The 14769-nt window shown below is 38.7% G+C and overlaps 1 pseudogene; it reads right to left on the minus strand.

Moving 5' to 3' along the window:
* Nucleotides 1-10214: 10214 nt before the first annotated feature.
* Nucleotides 10215-11181, minus strand: LOC118000945 (annotated as a pseudogene).
* Nucleotides 11182-14769: the final 3588 nt, after the last annotated feature.

The raw sequence follows: 14769 nt of genomic DNA on the forward strand, positions 1-14769 counted from the left end.
TACTGCAGGCTAGACATACCTTCCCTTTCTCTTCCTCTTTGTTCTTTTTATTTTCTGTCCCCTCCCCTCTTCCCAAGTCTCCTACCTGCTAATGGCCAATATTTATGAAGAACTTACTGTGTGGCAGGAAATGTGCTAATACTTACCTTGTTTCCTGATTATTTTAGTAAGTTGATACCACCAAAATTACTTAGGGATTCAGGAATATTTCTCCTGTTGTGATTGCATAGTAGAATATTAGCCTTTAAAAGGATCTCTTTGTTGTATCACATCAGTGTGTAGATCTGGATGTAGGAGTTCAGAAAGGTCAAATGCATTCTACTGTGGGACAGTCAAGCAGTAGGACCAGAGTGCCCATTAGGACATTCTCTTTATACATTGCCTCTTGTCCCTCCCTGTTCCTTCTATTCTGCACATAATGGAGTGACTAACCTTGCTTTTAAGGAACCTTAGTTGTTTTTTTTCCTCTTATCATCATTCAAGAATACTCTCTTTACTTTCAGTGCCCCTTTACTTTTCTCCTTTTACCAATTGTAGTTCAGTTCTTGTATTGCAAGGAAGTCTCCATAATAGAGATAATGACCAAGTCAGAGTTAAGGTGCTGATGATACAGTGTAATATGGAGATACAAATATGGGCATCATCCTCTAATACACTTTAGGTATCCTGCATGCTCATAAAGCCAGCAAGCTCTCTTCCTTTCTTTATTTAATCTTCCAAACTGATTTTACTGATACATTCTGGTTTTGAATACCTTCAGTCTAAATGATATCCATTATTAGATATTACCACATTGTCCACATTTTTTCCCAGTTAAATCTTTCTTACCAAAAGTACAAATAACCTCAAATCTTTTTAAGTTATGAGTCCTATCTATCTCCGTCACTGCCGGGGGGCATAAAAATTTTGCTGGTCAAACCTTTTTAGTTTCAGATGTTTTTTCCAATTGAAATCTTTGTAGGGATCCTTAATACATACAACAAAAATGGATTTGTTAATGGTATGTGTTTTTGTAAGTTCATAGGAGTTTATGACAACAGTGGGTTGTTTTGATGAAATTCAGATTATGGATAACAATCTTACAAGCCTTTGCAGCCAGTTTACTTTTTATATTAGCCTGATGGTGTTTTTAAACATCTGATTTGTATAAATAGTAGCAAATGGTAATAGTTTTTTTCTTGCTTTTTTTTTTTTTACTTTTTCTTTTGAAATTTATATTTATAGAAGCATCACAAGTCCTGTATACCCTTTCCCGGCTTCCTCTAATGTTAATATCTTACATAACCATGATATGTTTATCAAAACTAAGAAATTAACATTGATACCATACTATTAACTGCATGTTTTATTCACATTCCCTCAGTTTTTCCACTTAATGTCTTTGTTCTGGAATCCAATCCAAGATACTGCATTGCATTTAGTCGTCATGTCTTAGTCCCTTCCAATCTGTGAAAGTTTCTGTCTTTGTCTTTTATGACCTTGATACTTTTGAAGAGTAATTGAGGTCAGAAATTTTGTACAGTGTCCCTCAATTTGGATTTACCTGATGTTTGCTCATGTTTAGACTGAGGTTAAAAATTTTGAGAAAAGACGCCTGGCTGGCTCAGTTGGTTAAGCGTCTGCTTTCGGCTCAGTTCATGATCCCAGCATCCTGAGATCAAGTCCCACATCGGGCTCCTTGCTCAGTGGGGAACGTGCTTCTCCCTCTCCCTTTGCTGTTCCCCCTGCTTGTGCTCTTTCTCTCTGACAAATAAAATCTTTAAAAAAAAAAAAATTGGGGGGGAAGAATACCACTGAGCTGGTGTGCCCTTCCTTCTCTTTGCATTATGTTAGGAAGCAGTCGGTTAAGGTGGTGTCTGCTAGGTTTCTTATTTTCAAATTCTAATTGTTTATTGCTCGTAATGGGAATACAACTGACTTTCATATAATGATGTTGTCTTCTGCATCCTTGCCAAATTCATTTTTAATTCCTGGTGTTTGTTGCAAGTCCTTTTAGATTTTCTACATAAATAGTCATATCTTCTGCAATTATAGTTTTACTCCTTTCTTTCCAATCTGTGTATCTTATATTTTTCTTAACTCATTCAACTGGGTAGGACTTCCAGTACAGTGTTGATTAGGAGTAATGTGAGTGGACATCCTTACCTGTTCCTGATCTTTGGGAGAAAGCACTCAGTTTCTCACCATTAAGTAGGATGTTAGTTGTATATGCTCTTTATTAGGTTAAGGAATCTCCCTTCTGTCTCTAGTTTGCTGAGTTTTTATTATAAATGTTAGATTTGTCTTCTGTATCTATTGAAACAATCATATAGTGTTTTGTATTATGTCTGTAATAGAGATTACACTGGTTATTAAGACAGCCTTGCATTTGTTAGATGAACCATGTATTACTTTTATGTGCTGCTGTATTCAATTTGCTGAAATTTATTGATGAATTTTACATCTGTGTTTATGAGGGATATTGTCAGTAGTTTCCTTCTCATGTCTTTGATTTTGGTTTTACAGTAATGTTAGCCTCATAATATGAGTTGAGAAGCGTTCTTTCTCTATTTTCTTGAAGATACTATGTATAGAATTAGAATTTTCCTGTGAAACCATCTGGGCCTTGAGAGGTTTTGGAAATTTTTAAATACAGGTTCAATTACTTTCTTTATACTTAACTATTTATTCTTGAGTTTGATAACTTGTGTTCTTGAAGGAATTTTGTTCTATAGTGGAGATAGAGGGGAAAGGTCTTGGTGGAGTTTCTGCCCCTTTTGCAGAGCTGCTGTTCCCTTACCCCGGATCTGTACCACAGTGGATACTTCTTAAGGCTCCTTCTGATCTTTTCTGTGAGTGCCAGGTAGAATTCATGGAAGAAGAGCCTAAGAGACAATGTGGACTCCCCCCGGTATCTTTGGTCCAAAGGGTTCACAGTGTTCTGCCATTCTGGAGTCTGCCTTCCCGTTTGCCAGCTATACCAGCTGTACTGCCTCAGTTGGGCTTGTGTCACCTCTCCTTTTTCCTGCAGGGAAGACTTTGGATCAGTTGTTTCCTTTGCAACCTTAGGTCTCCTGTGGATTCACATAAAGTCTTAAATTTGAAGCTAGTTTTGTTCTTTTTCTTGCTGCAAGGATGGAAGAAATACTTTTTCCTGGTCTCTACATCTTGAGGCAAAAGTCTTTATGTTTTTTAAAACACCAATTTCAAGATATATTCACTTAAGCCAAGTGGTGGAAGAATGTTTATTCTGACCTCTGCATATAAATGATTTAAACTGGAAATACGTGATAGTGTGATAAAGACTTGAGAGCTCCCTTCAGTTGTCTAAAGAATGTAGTTTATTTTGTAGGATTTGGACTTCTAAGGAGAGACAAGCAAGAAACTTGAACCTAGATTCTCCTAAAGTATTAGGTAAGTAAGAAAAACAGGCTTATTAGAAGGAATTCTTTTATAAGCACATGAGCTCTAGTAAGTTGATTCATAGGTAAAGCTTATTACTCAAGCCACAGGATGGAAAATGCTTTGTATTTATAATTTATACTCTTTCTACATCCAAACAAGGGAGCATATTCTTTTTTTTTTTAAAGAATTTTTTTTTTTTATTTATTCATTTGAGACAGAGAGAGAGAGAAAGAGCAGGAGCAGTAGGGAGAGGAAGAGAGAGAAGCAGAATCCCTGCTGAGCAGGGAGCCCGACATAGGGCTCGATCCCAGGACCTGGAGATCACATGACCTGAGCCGAAGGCAGATGCTTAACCATCTGAGCCACCCAGGCGCCCCCAAATAAGGGATCATATTCTTGCAGTGAAAAATTATATATGCCTGAATTGAGGTAAACCTGGTCTGATGAGAGCATAGAAGTAGGCCAAAAATACCCGTAAAGGGTGAAATTAAAAACTTCCTAGAAGAAAATGTAGGAAATACCTTGTGACCTAGGATGTAGAAGTCTTAAACACCAGCCCTTCCCCCTACCCAGCATGAACCATAATGCAGAAAATAGGTGAATTTTACTATATCAAAGTTTCGGATTTATTTTAAGAAGGCAATACAGACAAATTTAATAGACAAATGGTAGATTGAAAGAGGATATTTATAAAGTCTAAAACTGCCAGGGGACTCATCTTTTTAGACTACGCAGGGAAGTCCTACAAATCAACAACAGAGAGCAATCGGGGTGTCAGTAATCTTTTGTATAACAAATTACCCAAAAATGTAGTGACTTAAAGCAGTAATAAGCACTTACTATCTTTTACAGTCTCTATAGGTTAGAAATTTGGGAGTGACTTAGCCCTCTTTCTGGGTCAGGGTCTCATGACTTGCAGTCAGCTTGTTGGCCATGGTTGCAAATACTTGAAGGCTTGGCTTCAGGTCCTGGAATATCCACTTCTAAGACAACTCACTTGCCAGATGACCAGCAAGTTTGTGCTGGCTGGTAGCTATTTCTCACCTTGTGGACCTCTCCATAAGGTTCTTTCAGTGTCCTCAGGACATGACAGCAGGCTTCTCCCAGAGCTCAAGTCATCTAAGAGAATAAAGTGGAAACCACAATATCATTTATGACCTCAGAATTTACACACCATAATTTCCTTAATACCCAATTGGTTACACAGATCTGCCCTATCCAGCGTGGAAGGAAACTACCCAAAGACGTGAATGCCATGAGGCAAGGATCATTGTGGGCCATCTTGTAGATTCACTAAGTCCACAGCCAGGAATTCTAATTTCTTTTAAAAAGATAAAATATGTTTGAATAGGCAATTTATGGAAGAAAAACCCCAAAAGCTAAGGAGTATTAAGATAAACTTACCAGAGAGATTTTAAAACAAGATGCTTCTTTATATCTGTTTAGTTGGCAAACATTTGGTTGGATAATGACAGGCATTCAAAGACATGCGAAGATGCTGGAACCAACCCTGTGCACTGCTGGAGTGTAGACTGATACAGCCATTTTAGGAAAGAATCTGGTAGTACTTCATCAAATTAAGAATGTCTCACTCCTGAGTATAATCAAAGGAGTGGATGCAGAAGACCTTATAGGGATGTATTAGACAAACTCAGTTTTCTACCTGTTTCTTATGTAGAATACTTTACTTCTAGTTACCAAATGTGTAAAGGTTTTTCCCCACACCAAGCAGTTTTCTGTGACACCAGTTGGGTGTCCTGCAATTTAACTTCATTCTCACTGCCTGGAGATAGTATCAGACCCACAGGTTAAGGGCTCAGTCGCACAAAACTGTGCCCACCCTACTTCAAATCCCAATAGCAAGTGATAGGTCCCCAGGTTACAACTTACATCTGATTTGGTTACAAAATTAAGCGTTCCCACGATATCCTCCTCAGATTCGATTAACTTGCTAGAAGGGTTCACAGAACTCAGAGAAACACTTAGGTTTACTGGTTTATTAAAGGATATGATAAAGGATACAGATGAACAGCCAGATGAAGAGATACATAGGGCAAGGTCTGGGAGGGTCCTGAGCACAGGAGCTTTTGTCTTTGTGGAGTTGGGGTGTCTCACCCAGTGTGAATGTGTTCGGCTGACTCGAAGCTCTCTGAACCCTTTACTACTGAGATTTTGTGAACACTTGCTCACATACGCATGATCAATCTACTCTATTTCTAGTCCCTCTCCCTTCTCTGGAGGATGAGGTGCGGTATTGAAAAACCATGAGAGACTATGGACCCTTGAGAAACAAACTCAGGGTTCTAGAGGGGAGGGGTGTGGGAGGATGGGTTAGCCTGGTGATGGGTATTAAAGAGGGCACGTATTGAATGGAGCACTGGGTGTTATACGCAAACAATGAATCGTGGAACACTACATCAAAAACTAATGATGTAATGTATGGTGATTAACATAACATAACAAAATAAAAAGAAGAAAATTCCAAACTTCTAATCATGGCTTGGTATTTCTGGTGACCAGCAGCCAACCAAGAACCCACCCAGAATCACCTCAGTAGAACAAAAGATGCTCTTAGTGTTCTTTTTAGGAATTTCTAAGAGTTTTAGGATCCCGGTGTCAAGAACTGAGGGCAAGGACCAATCTATATATTATTATTATTTTATAGGGAACAGTTGGGAGGATGCCTTTGCTATATTGTTTGTGGTAACAGGAGTTGGAAGCGATCTGGCCATTTTCATTGTTGGGTTACAAGATGCTACAGCAATTAGATAAACATGACACAACATGGATCTTAAATACAGTTCTGAATAAAAAAAATGGGTCTGTTACTCCTTTTGCAGTTTCTGTTTTCCATTTTTATTTGGCTACCTGTTAGACATTACAAACATGTCTAAACCAAAACTCCCAGTTCTATATCCACTACCAAACACCCAACTACCACAACTGAGCTGCTGACAATAAAAACCCATTATCTTCTTCCGATCTTCTATCTCAGTTAATGTCATTACTACCAATCCAGTTGCTAAGCGAAAAACCCTAGGAATCATCTTTGCTTCCTCTTTCTGTCAACCCCTACATTAGTAACACATATCATGTCTCAGTAACAGGTCCTGTCCTCTCTACCTCCACAATGCATCCTGGTGCCTGGGATTCTGCACATTGAACCAGCAACTCACATGATTCTAATGCAGGAGATTCATGGATCACACTTTGAGAAGCCCTAAGAAACACTTTGTCCTCCTCTTAATTGAGTAAACTCTTCCTTTTTGAATAATTTTAGGGCTTGAGAGGGAAAAATTAGAAGATACTTATTTGGGCTTTTTAGAATAAAAGTCGTTTTCTTGATTCCATTATTAATCAGTGAATCAGCAGGTCTCAAATGATAAAACCTTTCCAGATTTATCTCCAGTACAGTTGAACAGGGAGTTTAGTAAACAGGAGATAGCTAAGAACTGGGCTCTAGAGTTAGTATTTAATTCCCAGTTCCCTTACTTTAGTTGTGTAAACTTAGTCGGTTTGCTTGCCTTTGAACCTCCAGGTTCCTCACCTATAAGAATTGCATTTTCTAGCCATAGAGTTATTAAGGGGATTGAATAAGATAGTACATGTAAAGCACTTAGCACAGTGCTTGACCTTTCATGCTGCTGCTAGTATGATGATAATGATCACTATTGCTACCACTCTAGAACTAGTTTTGAGGTGACAAGTATCACATACATCCGGCAGAGGGCAGTAGAATAGCACAAGATTTAAGTACTTAAGCATACTGGAGATGCCAGTTACTGAAAATCACTTCTCCCTCTCCTGATATTTTTTGTTGTAATGGAGGAAGGAAACGGATGATGTTGGTGAACCTCCAATATGTGAGATTCTCATCCCTCCATTTACTGAAGAACAGTGATACACCTAGTTTATTTTGGTTATTAACCCCTTATCAACCATGTGGTTTACAAATATTTAGATTTTGTTTTTGTAATTATTTGCAGTTTCAATCTCCTAACACCTCTCTTGTCCTTCATATTAAAATGAGGGAAATGGACTAAAATTGTTTTTGTCTTATCAAGGTATAATTGATCAAATGATGTATTTAAAGCATACAAAGTGGAGGCGCCTGGGTGGCTTAGTCAGTTGAGTGTTCAACTCTTGATTTCGGCTCAGGTCACTATCTCTGGATTGTGGGAGCAGGCTGCATCTGGCTCTGTGCTCACAGCAATCTGCTTGGGATTCTCTCCTCTCCCTCTGCCCCTCCCCTTGCTCATGTGCTTGCTCGCACTCTCTTATTAAATAAATAAAATCTTTTTAAAAAATGTATACAAAGTGATGATTTGATATATAAATAAATGGTTAATGGATTCTCACAACACATCCATCGCCTCACATATTTCCCTTTGTGGGAGGTGATGAAAACATTTAAAATCTACTCTCTTACCTAAATTTCAATTATACAATAAAGTATTAACAACTATAGTCACCATACAATACATTAGATATTGATACATTATTCATCTTATAACTGAAAGTTAATACACCTACTCACCAACCTCTCCCTATTTGCCCCACCCCCTGGCAACCACCAATCTACTCTCATTCTAGGAGTTTGATTTTTTTTTTTAAAGATTCTACATATAAGTGATAATGTGTGTTATTTGTCTTCTATCTGGCTTATTTCACTTGGTGAAGTGCCCTCCAGAGTCATCCATGTTGTTCCAAATGACAAGATTTCCTTCTTTTTGAAGGCGGAATAATAGTGTGTGTGTGTGTGTCTTACATTTTCTTCATCCGCTCATCCGTCAAAGGACAGGTTGTTTCAATACCTTGGCTATCATAAATAATGCTGCAATGACCATGAGAGTACAGATATCTTCTTGAGATAATGATTTTGTTTCCTTTAGAATATACCCAGAAATGAGATATATGGATCATATCGTAGTTCTGTTTTTGATTTCTTGAGGAACCTCCATGCTGTTTTCTGTAGTACCTGTATCAGTTTACATTCCTACCAACAGTGCACAAGGTCCCTTATCTCCACATCCTCATCAACATTTGTTATCTCTTTTTGATAATAACTGTGTAACAGATGTAAGATGATATTTTATTATGGTTTTGATTTGCATTTCCCTAATGATTAGTGATGTTGAGCATCTTTTCATGTACCTGCTAGCCACTTGGAGGTCTTATTTGAAAAAAAAATGTCTTTGTTTGTTTTTTGTTTTTTGTTTTCTTCTTGAGGGGCCTGGAGATGGGCAGGGTGGGGAGGCACGAGGGAAGAGCAGGTCTGAGACGGGGGACCTGGGCACCCCACGGGCCAGAGGGCTCTCTGGAAGCTGGAGCAGGGCAGGCTCGGGAGGGACAGGACGGTGGGGCAGACCCCAAAGGGCATCACGGGCCATGTTGCAAGCAGCACAGTGACATGTCCGGAGTGCACAGCGCTTTATAAAGGCCACGGGGAAGGACAGGGCTCTTTTTGAACCCTTCTTGTCTGCTGCCTAGGTCAGACACAGCCACTCTTGCCTGTGTCGCTAGCCCAGGCCGGGGGAGTCGCTTTTCAAGTGGGGGGTGGGAGTGGGGGCCTCGGGTGGAGGGTGTCAGCGAGCTGGGACCATAACGCTCCAGCCCAAGCGCGTGTAGAGCGAGACGATATGGGGCAGCGCTGCAGCCGCCTGGACTCTGTGAAGCCCGGTGGAAAACCGAGAAGACATGGAGAGGTTTGGAGTAGCCATTACAGCAGGCCCAGTGGGACTGCTCTGCCCGAGGAAGGCCCGATCTTCCCCTTCCTTTGCCCTTTTTTTTAATTGGGATATGGGGGTGGGGGGCTTTGCTATTGAATTATAGGGGTTCCTTATATAATTTGGATATTAACCCCTTATTGGATATATGGTTTGTAAATATTTTCTCCTACTTCACAGGTTGCCTTTAACTTTTGTTGATGGTTTCCTTTGCTGTACAGAAGCTTTTTATTTTTTTATTTTATTTTATTTTTTTAGATTTTATTTATTTATTTGACAGAGAGAGACACAGCGAGAGAGGGAACACAAGCAGGGGGAGTGGGAGAGGGAGAAGCAGGCTTCCCGCGGAGCAGGGAGCCCGATGCGGGGCTCGATCCCAGGACCCCGGGATCATGACCTGAGCCGAAGGCAGACGCTTAACGACTGAGCCACCCAGGCGCCCTAACCCCAAAAAACTCTTAATACAGTAACGTGCAGACCAGCTTTACATGTAATAGTGCCAAAGTGAAAACAATCCAAATGTCCATGAAAAGGTAAATGGATAAATTATGAAACAATGGAATACTTACTAGGAATAAATTGCTGACACAATTACATGGATGAATCTCAAAATGATCATGCTGAATGAAGGAAGCGGACAAAAAGTAAATACCATGATTCCATTTATATGAAACTCTACAAAATAAAAACTAAACTATAGTGACAGAACATTTGTTGTCACTTGGAGATGGTGGATCAGGCATGGGCAGAAGGGAAGGATTACAAAGGCATGAACTTCTGGGGGTGATGGATATGTTCATTATATTGAATGTTTCGTGGTTTCATGTTTGTATACATAGGTGAATTTACCAAATTATACACTTTAAATATGAATGGTTTATTGTATATCAATTATTCTTAAGTAAAGCAGTTTTTAAAAGGTATTTGCCACTTGTACATGTTTTTTCTCACAAATAATTATATTCAAAGAAAACACAGTCTAGTCATCATAGAATAGGCCTTGTTACTCATCCACTCATTCTCAAAATTTCTGAATATCTGTTAGTGTCTGTGGGAAATACAAATATGAATCTTTTACACTAATGAAGCATATAATCTGATAAACTAGTTAGTTAGGCTTTGGAAATCATAAACAATTATTTTTTTTATACTGTTTTCACAAAGATCCTTACCAGAAGCCAATCCCTCCCAATGACAACGTGTCAGCTGCTCCATACAGCTCAGAACCTTGCTCCACATGTCGTCAAACATGTGAGCAAGGACATCCTCTTTCATGCAGTAAAATGGAGCAATGGGAGGGTACCCTAATTTCTGTTTCTCTGGAGCTGCTTGTAATTTCTTTCCCTGAAACCCCTCTTCCATATCAGTGTGGTCGAATGCTAGGTATTCCTCTATTATTCCTTCAGAGAAGATTACACAGCCTTTCTTTTCTCTTTCCATAGAATACAAGCTAGGGGATTTGGCAATGGAAGATGCTTTATGAGCATAAGAAGATGAAAAATGTAACTTATTTCTCCTAATACCAAATACAGTAGAATCTCTTTCTTAAGAAAGTGTTGCCTCATATGAAGCTGAAACAACAGAAGGGGATCTAGGATACAGCCCATAACTTTCACTTGGAGTGATTATCTGCCTACCCAAAATCCTGAAGTGAGGAAAGCTACATGTCCATTGTTGGCACTCTTCTTGTAGGCTCTTAGTATGCACACTCAACTTCTGCTCATACAAGAGCTCATCAATGGCTGTGAACATTGATGTGATTGCGATCAGTGGCATTTTGATCAAGTTCACTATAGGCCCAGGAGAAGTCCGAGCTACCTTCTGTAGAGATCCCTGTGCCTGTATAGCTTGGAAAAGCAGATCTTGAATTCCCAGTGTCAGCTGATGTGAAAGGTGATGCCTGTGTGATGACAGACTCACTTTGGGAACTTGTGTCTTTTTCATGGCTGTCATTGGTAGAAGAAATTTCATCCAGCTGCCCTGGAAGAGGATGGTGATTGATAGCATGTTTTGTTATTCCTTTCAGCTCCAAGCTTTGTGGCACCGCCTTCCAAGTGTATCTGGAGATCATCCTCCTATTCCTCTTCTGTCGTGGAGGGGTGGACATGCCAGTGTCGGGGCCTCCAGGCCTGGCCCTCCCGCCGGCTCCTGCCCGGCCCCCTCCCACCATCTTCCGGGCCCGTCACGCCCTGTCACCTAGACTCCGGACCGCCAACACTCCCTGGGTCCAGAAGCTTTTTAGTTTGATGTAATCCCACTTGTTTATTTTTGCTTTTGTTGCATTAGCTTTTGGTGTCAAATCCAAAAAATCATTGCCAGACCAGTGTCAAGGACATTACCTACTATGTGTTCCTCTAGGAGCTTAATGGTTTCAGGTCTTATGTACAAGTCTTTAATATATTTTAGTTGACTTTTGTGTATGGTATAAGGTGGGGGGCGTCCAATTTCATTCTTTTGCGTGTGTATATCCAGTTTCCCCAATATCATTTATTTATTTTTAAGATTTTATTTATTTATTTGAGAGAGAGGGAGGGAGAGAGAGAGAGAGAGAGAGAGAGAGCAAGAGAGCACAAGCAGGGCCAGGGACAGAGGGAGAAGCAAACTCCTCGCTGAGTGGGGAGCCCGACATGGAGCTCGATCCCAGACCCTGGGATCATGACCTGAGCTGAAAGCAGACACCTAATCACTGAGCCACCCAGGCAACCCCCTCCCCCCATATCATTTCTTGAAGCAACTCTCCTTTCCACATTGTTTATTCTTGACACGTTTGTTGAAAATTAATTGACCATGTGTGTATGGTTTTATTTCTGGGCTCTTGATTCTATTCCATTGGTCTGTGTATTTGATTTTATGCCAATACTATACTATTTTGATTACTATAGTTTTACAATACAGTTGAAAGCAGGCAATGTGATGTCTCTAGTTTTGTTCTTGCTCAAGATGCTTTGGCTATTCAAGGTGTTTTTGTACTTCCATATGAATTTCAGGATTGTTTTTTCTATTTCTGTGAAAAATACCATTGGAATTTTGATAGGGATTGCATTGAAAATATGGATTGCTTTTGGTAGTCTGGACATTTTAACAGTATTCTTTCAATCCATAAACATAGAATATCTTTCCATTTATTAGTGTCATCTCCAATTTCTTTCATCAATATTTTATAGTTTTTGTGGGTACAGATCTTTTATCCCCTTGGTTAAATTTATTCCTAAATACTTTATTGGTTTTGATGCTATTATGAGTGGGATTGTTTTATTAATTTCTGTTTCGGATAGTACACTGTTAGTGTATAGAAGCACAACTAATTTTTGTATATTAATTTTGTATCCAGAAACTTTACTAAATTTCTTTATTAGTCTAACAGTTTTCTGGCAGAGTCTAGGGTTTTCTATATATAATATTATATCTTCAGACAGAGGAAATTTTACTTCTTCCTTTACTCTTTCCATGCCTTTTTTCTTTTTCTTGCCTAATTACTTTGGCCAGGACTTCCACTACTATGTTGAATAGAAGTGGCGTGAGTGGGGATTCTTGACTTGTTCCTGCTCTTAGAGGAAAAACTTTCAGCTTTTCACCATTGAGTATGATGTTAGCTGTGGGTTTGTCATAGATGGCCTTTATTATGTTGAGATGCAGTCCATCTACACCCAATTTGTTGAGAGTTTTTATCATAAAAGGATGTTGAATTCGTCCAATACTTTTTCTTCATACATTGGGGTGTTCATATTATTTTTATCTTTCATTTTGTTAATGGGTTGTAACATATTTGTTGATTGGCATTTGTTGAACCATTCAAGAATAAATCTCACTTGATCATGATGTATGATTCCTTTAATGTACTATTAAATTTGGCTTGTTAATATTTTATTGAGGATTTTTGGATTTATGGTCATCAGAGATACTGACTTGTAATTTTCTTCTAGTGTCCTTGTTTGGCTTTGATATCAGGATATTGTTGGTCTTGGAAAATGAGTTTGGAAGTGTTCCCTCTTTTTTTTTATTTTTTGGAAGAATGTGAGAAGAATTGGTATTAATTCTTCAAATGTTTAATAGAATTTACCAGTGAAACCAGATAGTTCCTGAACTTTTCTTTATTAGGAGATATTTGGTTACTGATTCAATTTCCTTATTCATTGTTGGTCTGTTCACATTTTCTATTTCTTCATGATTCAGTCTTGGTAAATTATATGTTTCCAGGGGTTTATTCATTTTTTCTAGTTTATCTAATTTGTTGACACATAATTGTTCATAGTAGTTTCCTATGATCCTTAGTATTTCTGTGTTATGAGTTGTAACATTTCCTTTCATTTGTGATTTTGAGTCTTCCCTGTTTTTTTCTTAGTGTAGCTAAAGATTTTTCTATTTTGTTTATCCTCTTGGTTTCATTGATCTTTATAATTGTCTTTCTAGTGTCTATTTCATTTTTTTTCCTTCTCTGACCTTCATTTTGCCTTCCTTCTGCCAATGTTGAGCCTAGTTTATTCTTTTTCTAGTTCTTTGAGGTGTAAAGTTATTATCTATTTGTGATATTCCTTCTTTTTTAATCCAGTCATTTATTACTATAAATGTCCTTCTTATTACTGCTTTTCCTGCATCCCATAGGTTTTGCTATGTTTTGTTTTCATTTTTGTCTGTCTTGAGATGTTTTTAAATTTTCTTCTGATTTCCTTTTTGACTCAATAGTTCAAGAGTTGTTTAATTTTCATGTATTTGTGAATATTCCTGTTTTCTTGCTGTTACTGACCTAGTTTCATTCCATCATCTGATGCATACATGAGAGAAATCAGGGAAGGGCATTGTATTAGTCTGCTTGGGCTGCCATAACAAAACATCACAGACTGGATGGCTTAAGCAACAAAATTTAGTTTCTTGCAGTTCATGATCAAGATACTGACAAGTTCTGTTTCATGAGGAGTCTTTTATTGGTTTACAGATAGCTGTCTTCTCGCTATATCTTCATATGGCCTTTCCTCTGTGGTGTGCAGGGAAAGTGAGAGAGAGAGAGATTGAGAAATGTCTTCCTCTTCTTTTAAGGGTGCCAGTCCTATCAGATTAAGGCCTCATTGTTATTACTTTTCTTACCCTTTAGTAAAAAAACCCCTATAGGTCCTATCTTCAAATACAGTCACATTGGGAGTTAGGGCTTTAATATACGAATTTGGAGAAGGAAGAGGGACACAGTTCAGTCCAAATAGGCATTTTTTAGAGATGTGAATCACAATTCCTTTAGCAAATGCAGGAAACAGGTAATTTCTTCACAGAATAAATGCTGGGGGACACTGAATAAAGAAAAAGTTAGTGTCAGCCTGGGGTGTGGAAGGCTTTTGAAAGATGTGAGGCATTCACATTCATTCATTTACTTGGGAAAGAGTTGTTGGGCGTCTACTGTATGCCTGGCACTATGTTTGGCATTAGCATATAAGATGAACAGGATATATGGTAAACGCCACTGACCATCTCAAGTTGACTGGGGCATGTGGAAGTGCACACACTGTAGCCTGGAATCCTGAGCTGGTGAATCATGGATCCTGTTACGTAAACTGGGCCTGTGGTTCAGATTACGGTTTTTGTTTTAGATTTCCTGTAGGTTTTGATGTGGCATGATTAGAAACAACTACAGATTAGCTCAGAATAGTTTTGCAGAAAATCTGGCTCCTTG

The sequence above is a fragment of the Mirounga leonina genome, unplaced genomic scaffold (assembly GCF_011800145.1).
Source record: "Mirounga leonina isolate KUSES-001 unplaced genomic scaffold, KU_Mleo_1.0 Mir_115, whole genome shotgun sequence".
Lineage (NCBI taxonomy): Eukaryota > Metazoa > Chordata > Mammalia > Carnivora > Phocidae > Mirounga > Mirounga leonina.